The 14,319-nt window shown below is 44.2% G+C and overlaps 1 protein-coding gene across 1 annotated transcript in view; it reads left to right on the forward strand.

Annotated features, from left to right (window-relative positions):
- The first annotated feature begins 1,971 nt into the window (after positions 1-1,971).
- Positions 1,972-14,319, forward strand: part of LOC144142031 (nose resistant to fluoxetine protein 6-like) — a 48,417-nt gene continuing 36,069 nt past the window's right edge. Inside the window, exon 1 of the mRNA XM_077673456.1 lies at positions 1,972-2,048. The gene's annotated coding sequence lies outside the window, so the exon portion shown is untranslated. The remainder of the gene's footprint in view (positions 2,049-14,319) is intronic.

Raw genomic sequence — 14,319 nt, forward strand, 5'->3', positions numbered from 1 at the left:
AAAGCAATCTCTGTAGCACATGTGCTTACCCGAAATGTATGTGGGAAGCCTTAATCAGCAATTTCACCTTGTTTCCTTCTACGACATACACATCAGCGTACAGTAAAATAATGAGTATGCCAATAGTACCCCCCCCCCCCCGTGACGTACCTCTAATCTCTGATGGAAGATATTGTAGTGTTTAGCCAAGTACGTTAGCCGCCACTAGCCGGCAGAAAAAAAGTCGCGAGAGCAACATAAAGACTCCCGTTCGGACGGAAACACCTTTAGTGGAAAAAAGTTAATTTTTTCTGTATAGCTCTCAATCGTCAATGCAGGAATATGTGAGCCAAGCTTGCGAATAAAATTTGAAAAAAAGCCTGCTGCGGTATAGAACTACGTCTTGATCTGGCGCCAGTATTTCTTTAAATTAAAGTTAAATTTCACGGTAAATAAAAAGCACAGCTGTGGCTGAGCTATTCAAGCACAGTACACATACATTCTTCATCTCATTTCTTTTTTTTTTAAATACTGCTTGTCCTTGCGGACTGTAGCAGGGGTCGGGGGTTAACAGGTGAACAGTATACAATGTTAGGCAAAAAACAAGCCCAGCCGTCGTTGAGAGTTCTCTTAGGATTTGCATCCTGTAACCACCTCGGGAGGAAGCGCATTCCAAACAACAATAGATCGAGCCAGAAATGAAAACCTAAATACATCCACTTGCGGTAGATTTGACTGAACAACAAAAGAGTTATCGCTACCAGCCGAAACTCGTTCAGGAGGGCGCAGGTATATTACGTGATCCAGTTTGTCGTCTTCATAATACAGGTCATAAAGAAATTTTTAACGAGCTATTTATCTACGTGTAGCGAATGGTTGAAGGTCAGCTATAGCAAGCAAATGATAGAGACTGTGTTCTCCTGTAATTTGTATAAATTAACCTCGGTGCAAATCTTCGGAGTCGTTCAAGTTTGTTATTTTTAGTTTTAGCATGCTGATTTCACATATGGTAGCTGCGTACTTCAGCGTTGGTCTAACAATCGTCTTTTAGGCCAACAACTTAACTGAGGGTGTTGCATTTCTTTGTTTCCTTCTCAGAAAACCCAGCTTTCGCTTCGGCAGTCCTGTAATGTTGTCAATATGCTTGTCCCAATTTAAATTGTTGACTAGAGTAACACCTAAGTATTGAGGCTCCGTACAACTAATTTCTCTGTTGCTCATTGTGTATTTATAGTTTATATAACACCAGTTATCAATACATCGGAGAGCATCATTGAGGAGTATTTGATCAGAAACACTTTTCACATGACAAAACAAGAGACAATCATCTACATATAACCTTACATCAACAGAAGGAGGAAGAACCGTTGCAATATCATTTACCTAAATTATAAAGAGTAAAGGTTCTAACACAGAGCGTTGTGGAACACCTGAGGATACGCTAAAAAGAGACATACCTGTGCAGTTTATGTCAACAAACTGCAACCTATTGCGAAAGTAAGCTTCAACTCATCTTACAATTTCAAAATAAACGCAGTTCAAATATTTCTTGAATACAATTCTCGTGACATACACAAATAAAGGCCTCAGAGAAATCAATTGCTATGACATCGACTTATTCCTTTGAGTTTATCGCCGTAGCGAAAGCATGGAGGTTTCAACGAGCTGCGTTACGGTTGAAAGGCCTGTTCTGAAACTGTGTTGCTTATGATAAAACAGAATATTGTTTTGTATATATTGAAATACATATTTTGAAGTTATATGTTCTGACTATCCAAGCCGTGCATGTGATAGAAATTGGGCGAAAATTAGAAATATTAGGCGGTCACAGGCTTTGAAAATGGGCGCAACTCTTACGAATAACCCATCATTCGGGACAGCCGCAGCAAACAACGATAAATGAAAAATTGTAACTAAAAAACTAGAAACCTAAAACTGGAAACAAACTTGAAATTTAACTTGAACTTCACTATTGCATTCTCATTACAGTGCCTCCCCCAAACGTGGTACTCGGCTGCTGATTTCCAGATTTACATTGTATCTCCACTCATATTGTACGCTCTGTACAAGTAAGTAGCTTGTAAGGTCATCCTGTCCATTTTTCTGCACCGTAAATGCTTCACCTGTCCTAACCTCACAAATTCCTATGACATCCTACTTTATGCCTTCTAGTTCCTCGAACAACACCTGTACACTCAATTCAATACACCAGGTTCTCGTGTTAAACGTTGCCAGGTTCAGATTTAAATGGCAGGCTCTCAGGGTACACGGATTCTTGGCACCCTCTGCTGCGTCACAGGTCTGACCACCACCATGGTCAGTTGCTTGGCAGCAACTGGTGACTGGGGGCTGTGGGTTTAATTGGCATATTCATGAAAGGTTGTGGCCGTTACTGCATCAGGGTGGCAAATTCTGCTCTAGTGAGGGAGTGCGTTACCGGCCATGTTTGCCGGAGTCAGGCCGCACCCCAAGCCCCATTCTACAATTCCATCAATACGCGGATTTTTTTAATCCGTTGGGAATTGTCTGTCACCTGGACACGTCCAACGTTACCCTGGTCTAGAGGACAGAAGAGAACTGGAAGTCGCCTTTCTAGTCAATAAAAGCATAGCGGAAATATAGAAGAATGCTATATAATAACAGAAGCGCCGCAGGTCTTGTAAGTAGGCTTAACGAGAGGTACAAACTTAAGGTAGTACAGGGCTACGTGCCCACATCCAGCCACAATAACCAGGTAGTGGAACGCTCCTATGAAGATGTGAAATCGGCAAAGAATAAACTAACAATACAGTACACCGTAGTTATGAAGGACTTCAATGCTAATGTAGGCAAAAATCATTCTGGAGGCAACGCATTTAGGAACTATGGTCGAGGGCAGTAGGAAAAGCAGGGGGGATCAATTAGTCAAGTTAGCAGAACGGAATAACCTACGCATAATTAATACCTTGTTCTGCAAACCGGAGCAGGAAGTAATGGTTAATGGAGAGTACTTAAGTAACCTCAGGTTTGCTGATGACGTTTCCTTGATAAGTAACTCGGTGGACGAATTTCAATGCATGCTTTCCACACTTGAAACACCGAGTAGAACAATGGGCATGAAAATTATTATGCATAAAACGAAAGTAAGGCAGTGGAAGTGCTAAGCGAATATGTCTACTTAGGCGAAGTGGAGACCCCGGGTCCCAACCATGAGGCAGAGATAAATAAAAGGGTAAGAAGGGGGGTAGTGCATACGGCAGACATTTTCAGATAATGAATGGCAGGCTACTCTTCTCCCTGAAGAAATGTATGACAGCTGCATCTTACCGATGCTCACTTATGGGGCAGAAAATTGGAGGTTCACTAAGAGGGTTCAACTTAAAGTGAAAACGACTCAGCGGGCAGTGGAGCGGACAATGATAGGTGTAACATTAAAGGAAAAGAAGAGAGTTAAGTGGGTCAGGGAACAAACGCGTATTAGGGCAGATTAGTAGTAATTGGGAAAAAGAAGTGGACGTGGGCAGGGTATGTAATGCGAAGGCAAGATATCCTTTGGTCATTAGGGGAACCGAGTATATCCCTAGAGAAGACAAGCATTGCAAGGTAGTGGCCGAAAGTTAGATGGGCAGATGAGTGCATTTTACTAGCGAAAATAGACACGGACGAAGAAGTACACAGGACACTCGCTGTGTCCTGTGTGCTAGCGACTGTTAGCGAGTGCTAGGGAGTGTCCTGTGTACTTCTTCTTCGTCCGTGTCTATTTTTCGCTAGTGATATGCAGTCAGGTAAACAGCTAGCCATACTTTATGCCTTAACCGGGGCAGATTAAATCAAGAAATTTTCGGGAAAAATTAGCACAGGACCGGGGTAATTGGAGAATAATGGGAGAGCTTTTGCCCTGAAGTGGGCGTAGATAGGCTGGGGATGTTGATGATGATGATGCTATGATAATGAAGGTAATACCGAGTGTTGTAAAACACATTGCGTGCACCAATATAAACGGAGGGCACACTATGGTGCGGTATACATTGGTTTTGCACTCATAGATAACAGTAGAGGGCGGAAAAACATTTATAACCACTGTTAATCAAAAAATTCCGAGTAACCTTTTTCCGGATTACTGAGTAATGTGTTCAAGAAGTAAACAAATCTCTAATTGAAGTTGAGTACCACCCCGCGGCTAGTTTAAGGGTTATCGCACCAGACGGGTGCTGTGTCGAAACTGGTTTCGGATCCCACTGGGCGGGCATTTTTTAAATGCGAATGCATTTCTTAGTCGAGCCATGTCAGGCGCCGTGCGGCGTCCACGCGCCCGCAGGTGTTATCTCTTCGCTCTCACCCCCTCTCCCATAGTAACAGCTGCTAGCGCGCGCTCTTTTCCTCTCCCCTAGCAACCGGAGCAGGTGGTGCCGGCGGATCAGAGGTGAGTGAGTGGAGAGCAGGAGCGCGCTCGGGCGTGTGTGGGCGCTCGCATCGCGGGAGCTCGCCGGAGCTCCCGCGTGTGTGGGAGAGTGTAGGCGAGGGTAGGCACGGTGCTTCGGTGCTTCTCCTCTCGACGCTCGCCCCACTCTTCCACGCCCGCATGCTTCTCAAAGACCCTTTGACTGTGCACTTTACCGACCACAAGGCCGTGATCGTGGCCGTCAAGTACAACGACAACACAAAGAGGTGTTAAATAATGGTTACGCTAGAAATCACCGTCTCCTCATTAATTATAAATTCCGCGCACTCTCGCGCAAAAGAAATGCATTCGCATTTCCTCACGATTCCCTTCGGGGAGGTGGGGTGAATTTTTCTCCACCTTCTCTCTACCTTTGAAACTTTACAAAAACTTTTACTGTGTCACGAAGACCTCCCACATTGCCTTTGGTGGTGTCCCCGGCTGCCTACCCATATTTGTATTTATTAAAAAAAATATACATATATATATATAAATATTTATATATATCGAAAGGTGTGGGTTCGGTCCCCACTGTAGGCGCGTGTTTTTCTTTCTTTCTTTCTTTATTTCTTTCTACGTAAATTACTAGAAAATATAATTTCACTAACGGTCAAAAAATAGTCCAAGCATTCCCCTATTCCTCCTTTGGTGTTGTAGACTGCCGGCGGTTCTTTTTGTATATATAAATAAATTTATACGTATATACATGTATATGTATATATATATTAATATATATACACATAGGCACCGTCACTGAACACCTTTCGCGGTATGTGGACTGAAAACTTAGCATCATACCCCCTAGTTTTCCTTCCTACGTTAAAGATACTAACAACTTCCTTTCGTACGTTTTAGATTTAGATATTCCCAGCCATTCCCTCGTGGTTACAATGGATGTTGCATCACTCTACACAAATATTCCGCACGAAGATAGAATTTCTTCAGTACTTCACGCTTACTGGGCACCAACCTTTAACAAAATTGTTGATGGCTCTACACTAAGCAATCTTCGTCAGCTAATTATAGAGATTAACAATTTGGAGTTCGATTGAAAACACTGCGTCTAAATAAGTGGCCTATCTACGGGAATACGCGTAGGCGAAACTATGCCAATTTATTTATTGGCGTCCTAGAAAGAGACTTTTTGGATAGCCCAAACCCAAAGCCACTCTATATTAAGCGTTTCATTGATGATGTATTCCTGATTTGGACCCACGGGCAGACAAACCAGCTAACCTTCTTACACGAGTTCAACTCTGCGTATCCCTCCATTTCTTTTTCTTACCAATACTCCCCGTCAACTTTTAATTTTATTGACGTAAACCTCACCGTCTATGAGGGCAAACTGATCACTAAACTGTACCAAAAACCGACCGACAAGCAACAGTACCTACATTTTGAAAGCAGTCACGTCAAACATTGCAAAACGGAATTCCCAATAGCCAAGCTCATCGTTTTCGTCAAATTTGCTCAAAGGAAGAGGACTTCAATGGTAATTGTCAGGAGCTACGCAGTGCACCTTTGAAACAAAACTATCCCGTTGAAATAATTCACAACGCTATAGGCGCAGCACGAAACCTGAATCGCTCGGACCTTCCAAGAGGCACCAAAACCTCCCAAAACGCCCTACAAACGAACTTGGTCTTAACACATTCCACATCTGTTCCCAAAGTCTCGTCTATACTAAAAAAACACTACAACATTCTTACCCCGATTGAGCGCCTAAAACATATTTTTCCGGAGACCTCGCGGGTTGTGTAAATGAGAAACAAAAACATTAGGGATGCTCTGATCTGATACAAAATAAGGGCTCAGAGGACCGGCGGATGCAGTCCTTGCGGTAAGCCTCGATGTCAAATATGCAAGCACATGTCCACAACAAATACAGCGGTCAGTTCAGCCTCTGACGTTCGTGTAAAAATAGGAGGAAACCTGAACTGTGATAGTTCTAATGTGGTATATTTGCTCGAGTGAACGGTGGGCTACCTACAATACATCGGGCAAACACAAAAGTCTTTCAGTAATAGGTTTATTAATCACAAGTCACATTCCAAAACTCTGCCATCTCCCGTTGTCAAAACACATTAACCTCCTTGAGCGCACTTTTGACCACCTCAGAGCCACGATATTAGAATCTGGGTTTTGCAGTGACCATGATCGACTAATCCGCTAATCGTACCTTATTTACAAGTTCAAATACGCATCCTCAGGCATCATTAGGGCTTTGGAAAAATTATCATCTTTAATGTGGACCTCAGCCATTTTAACCTTTTTCCTGTCTTTCGTTTTTTTCTTTCTTTCTTTTTTTGTTTCGTTTGCCATACCAAACACTATCAGCCACCATATGTTCCCCCCACCCTTGTTTCACTCTTTTTTTTCGTGGAATAGTAGCCGCATTCCCAGCACGCCCGCGGTTGGCAGCCCCCTTTAGGGGGTAAGCCAGGGGGGTACACAAGGTACGCCAACATCACCTCTCTCAAGCTACGCGGGCAGCAGTAAGAGATAGCCGCGCATGTCCCGGCGCCTGCGAATAACATAGCGGGAGAGATCCTCAATATTCCCGAAAATGACACTCCCGAACAGATCATCAACAGTATCTGCAACTACAACCCAGAAATAAGAATTTTAGATGTCTGACTGCTCAATTCGTCAAACATGGCTCAAATCTTTTTTGACGGCACAAAAGTTCCCTACTGCATGAGGTACCCAGCCACACTTATCGCTGCAAACTCTTCCGAAGAAAGACCGAAGCATGTGCGGTATGCTGGCAACAGGGCCACCGGCAAGACATGTGTCCGATTGCCTAAGCCCCCCGCGTTGCTCTAGATGCGGCTCCGTGAACGCTGCCGAGAATCACAACTGTTCACCAAGATGCATCGTTTGCGAAGGCCCGCATCTCACGGACTCGGCGCACTGCCCCAGACGTTACCAGCCCCGCTGTCGGCACCCGACCTACGCACAGGTTGTGTCTACCGAAAAACCAACTAAGGACTTCTTCTGTGCCCAGCGTGATGAACCTTCTCTGTCTTCAGAGGGACCTCGCCCCCCTCCCCGTCGCCCAGCTCGCGATGCAGGCACCGGGATAAAGACTACCACGAAGACACCCCTACAGCCCCTTCGGGATGGCGAGCACCGGCAGAAGGACGTACGGGGACATCAGGTGAGCTGCTTGAGCTCTCCTACAAGTAGCCCGTCACACCCTCCCGCTTCGTGTTCGCTTTCCCCTGACATTATGAAACCTACATCACTGGCGTCCGTGTGCATTTCCGCTTCGGCGTTTTTGTCGAAATGAGCGACCACGGGCGGGTTTTCAGGCGTTGTTGCAGCTAGCAGAATGCTTTTTTGGGCGTTTTCTCAGCGAAAGGGGTGCTATCTTTTGTCAGGCGCGTGAGTGGCTCCGCAATACGTACGAAGCTTGCGCCGAACCGCCGGTAGTATGCGCATAGTCCGAGAAATCTTCGCACGCACTTTTGTCTTTCGGTCTTAGAACGTTCGCTATGGTTATGTTTTTGCCTGGTCAGGCAGGACTCCCGCGGCTTTGACAACGTGTCCCAAAAACTTGAGTTCCTGGTTAGCGAAGCGGCACTTTTCGGGCTTCAGCGTTACCCCAACGAGCAAATAGCCTCGAGTACAGTCTCCAATCTTGTCAGGTGTTCATCGAAAGTACGGGTGAATACCACAACGTCTTCAAGGCATAAGAGGCAGGTGTGCCACTTCACGCCAGCTAGCACAGTGTCCATGACTCTTTGAAAAGTTGCAGGTGCCGTGCACAGCCCCCACATCTCCTTTAACTCGCACAGACAGTCCGGTGTTAAAAATGCTATCTTTTCTCGGTCTCTCTCGTCCACTTCAATTTGCCAGTAGCTGGTCTTCAGATCCATTGATGAGAAGTACCTCGCGTGGCAGAGGTGGTCGAGGGCGTCGTCGATTTGTGGCAGGGGGTACACGTCCTTTTTGGGGATTTTGTTCAGTCTCCGGTAGTCATCAGTATCACCGAGTATCACCGAGTATCACCGGTGCTTCCCACGGACTTTTCGATGACTTTATTATGTCGTTACTGAGCATGTCGTTTACTTCAGTGTAGATGGCTTCGCGCTCGTATGACGAGACGCGGTACAGTGAATGTCGGGTAGATCGTGCCCCATCTTCGGTTACAATTCGGTGCTTCGCTAGGGGTGTCTGACGTAAATTTCAGTTTGAACGAAAAACACTAGCTGTAGTGGCGCATCAAATCCTATAAATTATCCCGCTTTTCTTAAGGCAGCACTGGGTTCACATAGAAAGAGTGCGGCAGCTTGAAAGCCTCTGCGCGTGTGCGTTCAAAGTCGGCGACTGCGATCACTTGACTTGTTTCTTACGTTTCTTCGAGTAACGCAATTTCGGCGCCCTTGTTAAGATGCTGGTACTCCTCCGTTAAATTAGTGACCAAAAGGTGGGTTGTGTATTCTTTAAAGCGCGCAATGCCTCTTGCAAAGGAGACAACACGGTCGAGAAGCAAACTTTGGTCACTCTCTACGATAGCGTCGATGTCAGAAGCAGCATCCTCACAGTAGACGGCGATCACCAAGCTTGCGCGGGGTAGCAGGGTGACGTGATCGTCGGCGATCCTTACAGCAACACGGTGTTCGGTGTTCGGTACCGGCGTCGTGGAGTGATCGGAGGCAAAAGTTATCGACCTTGTTTGCAGATCAATGATTGCACCGGTGTCTATCAAAAAGTCCATTCCAAGAATTACGTAGCGGGAGCAGTTAGGCAAAATGACGAACGCGGCAGGGTATGCTGTGCCATCTATTGTGACGCGCGATGTGCACGTTCCACTTGGCGTCATGAGATAACCTCCTGCCATGCGTATGTGCTGACCATCCCATCTTCTCATACCTTCCATATCTTCTGCTTGGACGCGAATGACCAGCTCATTATTGAGTAGTCGGCTCCGGTGTCGATGAGGGCGACTTCGTCAAGGCCATCCATAGACAACTGGACGTCGGACGCCGCTTTGCTGGAGTTTCGGGTGCGTCAGGGCGTCGTATCGCGGCTTGTGCGTGGTGATGATCGGGCACTATGCATCGCCATTGTCGTCGTCTTCTCAGCTGCAGGTTCGGTCATTTCGGGTATGCGTCGGTTCGTGTCGTCGACATGTTCAGGAGTTACGTCCGGGTTTGATCGGGTCGTGGGGCTGAGGGCTTGTGGTGAATGATGGTCTTGGGCGAGTGGTAGCGTCGTTGGAGGGTTTTCATTTTTCCGCCGTCGTGAAACTTTACCTCCTGAAGTTGCTTCTTTTAGTTTTCCTTACGTGGGCTTGGGCAACTCCCACTCGTGAATTCTGCATAGCTCAGATGGCTTAGCGATCAGTATGGGTAGGGTGACGGTGAACGGTTGTTGGAAACGACGAACGGCTGTTGGAAAGGTGTCATGTGGCAAAAAGAACCCATACCCGACCAGAGATTGGCCCGCGAAGAAGATGATGGAAGAAAAGACAAAGAGAAACAAGAATCAGGGTAGGAGATGCGAGAAGGACTTGGAATGGGCCAATGAAGAACATACACGGAGTGATTAGGAGGAGGAGCAGGTTAGGTGACTAGCAAATTGGAACCTGACACGATAGAATGCTAGGCGAAGAAGAGGACATCGAAGTTGGAGTGGACAGGTTGGAACGAGGTCTTGGGAGGAACGGTGGCAAGTTCGGGCCGTGCCCCAAAACGCACCAGCGGCAACGCACCGATTGGCAGCGGGCAGCTCGGATTCACCTCGGTTTACAGGAAAGGGTTTACAGGAAAAAAGCCTTTCCATGGAGACGGCTCTTGTAAAGCACCAATCCTAGCTGGAAGAAATAAAGTATGCCTTACAAGATTTAGAAGAGTATTCGCGAAGAAGGAACATTGAAATACATGGTGTGCCACAAATTCCATAGGAGAACTTGAGAAACACACTTCGGTTGTTGGCGCAATGACTTGAGCTGACTGAACCTTTGGATGAGCATGTGGAAGCTATTCACCGCATTATGGCTAAAGAAGGGTTGGTCCCTCCAATACTTGTAAGATTCGCAAGTACAACGATAAGGGACACGTGGCTTCAAAAACGACGTGCGTTGATGGAGGATAGCATCTATATCAACGAAAACTTGACCGCTCACTGCAAAACACTGTTTTTGCTGGTAAAAAACAAGCGAAAGAGAAATCGTACGAATTTGCTTGGGTAAGGAACGGTAAGGTTTTTAGTGACGAAACAGGAGGGTGCACCTTCTATAAGAATTGCGAGTTTGGACCATCTAAAAAATAGAAAGTAACATGACCCAAGTTGTGGAATCTTTCGACGAATGGCAGTCATACTACGAAAACCACTTCGAAGATCAGAAAAAAGTTCAAGTTTTAGGACTTATTCATGCAAATGCTAGAAGCTTACAAAAGTATTGGGAGCTTCTCGAACTGTACCTAAGAAAATGTATTACAAACTTGGATGTGATTGTTCTTACTGAAGTTATTGTAGATACTGAAGCTGCAAAGCTGCATCAAATTCCCGGATTCCAACAGTTTTCCAACAGATTCCAACAGTTTTCATTGTGCCGTGGCGGCAGGAAGGGAGGAGGTGTATTGGTTTATGTTAAAAGTTCTTGGTTGTGCGTAGTGAAGGAACTTTCGTTCTTAGAAGCGGAGACAATGATGATTACTGCTGAAGACAAGGAGCTATTGTTTGTCATCTTAGCGGTGTATAGGCCTCCTGCTAAAGATATTAAAGTTTTTCTTGATGAACTCGATGATACGTTACAGAAACTTGGTAAACATGATAATGTAATACTTGTGGGGGACTTTAACAGTGATATACTTTCACCAAACAAATTTTGCGTTCCTGACTACTTAACAATCACATCTGGATATGGCTTCGAACACCAAATTATTGGATTTACTCGAGAAAAACCGTATGGGACCGGTCTGACGCGTTCCTGCATTGATCATATAAATGTTCGTCTTCCAGACATGAATATGATTTCCGGAATTATAACCCAGAAAGTTGCGGATCATTACTTCGTAACTATTTCAATTCTTCGTCATGGGCATTGCAGTTTAGACAGAATGCAAGCGGGACCTAAATACGTACTTGATAATAGAAAAATAGATGAGCTAGTTAATGACTTTGGGATTCTGTCATTGAGAATGACCATTCTTTGACTTACGATCAATTTATACGTAAGCTTAAGGAAATATACTTTGAGTGCACTGAAAAAATTACCTTGAAAAGACCGAAGGTTGAAAAGCCTTGGATAAACAATGAAATAATCAAACTAAGTTTCCTAAAGGAGCGACTGTGGCATCGGTGTAAGAAAGACCAATCTAACCTGTATTTAAAAGAAGAATAAAGGCAATTTAGAAATAAGCTCACCGCTAAGTTACGAATGGCAAAAAATTGGTACTACAAAAATGAAATAAATAAATGTAGGAAAGACCCGAGGAAAACCTAGAACATAGTAAACTCATTAAGTGGGAGAACAAAAAAGAGTAGTATCGACGAGACTATTACAACCAACTTTCAAGGCATTGAAAGTTATACGTTAGCAAATAATTTCAAATAAGTGTTTCGCTATTGCCGCTGTTAAATTGGGAAGTAGAAATTCACCAGTACCAGTTTCGAATTCAACTGTGCAATCTAACCTGCACTCAGCATACAGGTATGATTTAACTGAGCTGGAAATATTTTCTGCACTGAGAGCTTTGTCCTTGACAAGATCTGGAGGACACGATCGGATCCCCGTTAGGGATATTTTTATCAGTTTTCAAAAATTAAAGAAGTTACTTTAATACATTTTGTCAAGCATTTTAGGTACGGGGGTCATTCCATCACAAATGAAAGTTTCCCTAATAAGACCTATCTACAAAGGTGGGCTGAAGCAATGGTTACCTTCCGTGTCGTGTTTGCTGGAAAAAATTATTTGTAAAAGGATGACTTCATTTAGTGAAAAGTACAAGCTTCTATCAAATACCCAATACGGATTTCGCGAGGGTAAAAGTACAACCACACTACTTGAAGTCCTTTCAGACTATGTAAATGAGGGAATAGATATTATAAAGTTGTAGTCGGTCTTTTTTTTAATTTGCAAAAGGCATTCGATACAATAGACCATACTGTGCTAATAAATAAGTTATCTTGTTCAGGATTTCGCGGGGTATATGCAAAACTATTTCTAAGCTATTTCCAGGAACAATATGAGATGGTAAGGATTTATGACACAAATAGTGACTTGTTACCATTCAGGTATGGTGTCCAACAAGGGTCAATTTTAGGACCTTTATTGTTTAATTTTTCCATAAACGATTTGGCTCAGTTATCTTTACACTCCAAAATATTCCAGTACGCAGATGATACGGCCCTTTTATTGGTTAGTGAGAGTTACATGGCTGAAATAAAAGTAATGCAAGAAGGTATCTCAAAATAATTACATCGTTTCACAGTAAATTTATTTTTAATAATCATGATATAACGCAATTAACGTGTTTTCACAGCCCATACAGAAAAATTGATTCTTCATATGAACTGTTTCTTCATGAATACCCTTGCAACAATTGTACATGCCAATCCCTCAATTACCTCACGAAAGTAAAATATTTAGGTCTTTTCCTCGATGACAAATTTTCATTTATCCATCATATCAAGCACGTTGCGCGAAAACTAAGAGCAGTTTGCGGTGTTATTTATAAATTAAGAACGGTTTGTGATGTCCGTCTACGAAAGATGCTGTACAAATCTTTGGGTGAATCGATATTGAGGTACGGAATAACAATTTATGGGTGGGCTTCCAAAGAGAAATTAAATATTTTAAATACCATTATTAGTAAAATAGCAAGAAACATTGTTATGGATAAACATGCAGTACGGCAGCCAATGGAGATATACTGTGTAGTCACTCTATGATGACAGTGCAAAAACTTCTGGTGGCTACATTGCTCACAAAACACCTTTTTTTAGATAAAAACAAAATAAAGAACAAGAAAACCCAGGCCCTCCTTCGTATAGAATCTTTTATCAGAGCTAGAGTTTACACAGGGTATGGTAAGAGAATATGAGCGTTCTATGTCCCTTTATATTTTAATAAATTTCTTACAGACTCTTCAGGGGCTTCAGCTAGCAAACTGAAAAAGCGTATAAATGATTGGGTGGAATCAAACATGGAGTAGTGTGTACTGCCACTCTGTAATGTTATTTCAACTGTGGTGTATAGAATTGCCTGTTCTTTTATGTGTGCTCTCATCTTGGTTGACACTCATGAAAATCATGCTATTAGTCATTCACTTCCCCTATATGCTTAGTTATGTAAGTGCTTTTTCTTTGTTATGTAAGTGCTTTACTGCTCTTATTTTTATTTTTATTTTTATGTGTACAGTTAATGCACAGTTTTGTTATTCAATCGCACTGTCATTTGCTTTCTGTCTATTGTTATAAGACGATTGGGTGATTGATGTTTGTGTGACCACTGGGCTGCCCCGTCCGCATACAAGCTCCTTCGAGTGCTTCTCCGGGAAGGCAAGAAAATATATTGTATAATTAGCGAAATAAACTCAACTTCAACTTCAGCCTATTACCAGCGGCTCCGCTCTGCAGGCCTCCTGCTGACCGGCGGCATCGCAACGCCGGTGACCCGTCGAGCCGTGCCCCACAACGCACCAGCGGCATCGCACCGTCTGGCAGCGGGCAGCTCGGGACCGCCCATTACCAGCAGCTTCGCACTGCGGGCCTCCTGCTGAGCTGCGCTGCTCAGCGAAGCCGTAGCATCGCACCACAGTCAACCGGACCATTGACGACCAGCACGGGCCGTCGCGACGGGCTGCGACTTTCGGCAACGGGGAAGCCTACCCACTGGTACACTTCACGGGAATAGCAGCGGCTTCGACGTGCTACAGGGTGGGACTTGTTTGAATTTGGAATAGACG

Source organism: Haemaphysalis longicornis, unplaced genomic scaffold, assembly GCF_048455015.1.
Source record: "Haemaphysalis longicornis isolate Haplotype H1 unplaced genomic scaffold, Haemaphysalis longicornis Haplotype H1 scaffold_6, whole genome shotgun sequence".
Taxonomy (NCBI): Eukaryota; Metazoa; Arthropoda; class Arachnida; order Ixodida; family Ixodidae; genus Haemaphysalis; species Haemaphysalis longicornis.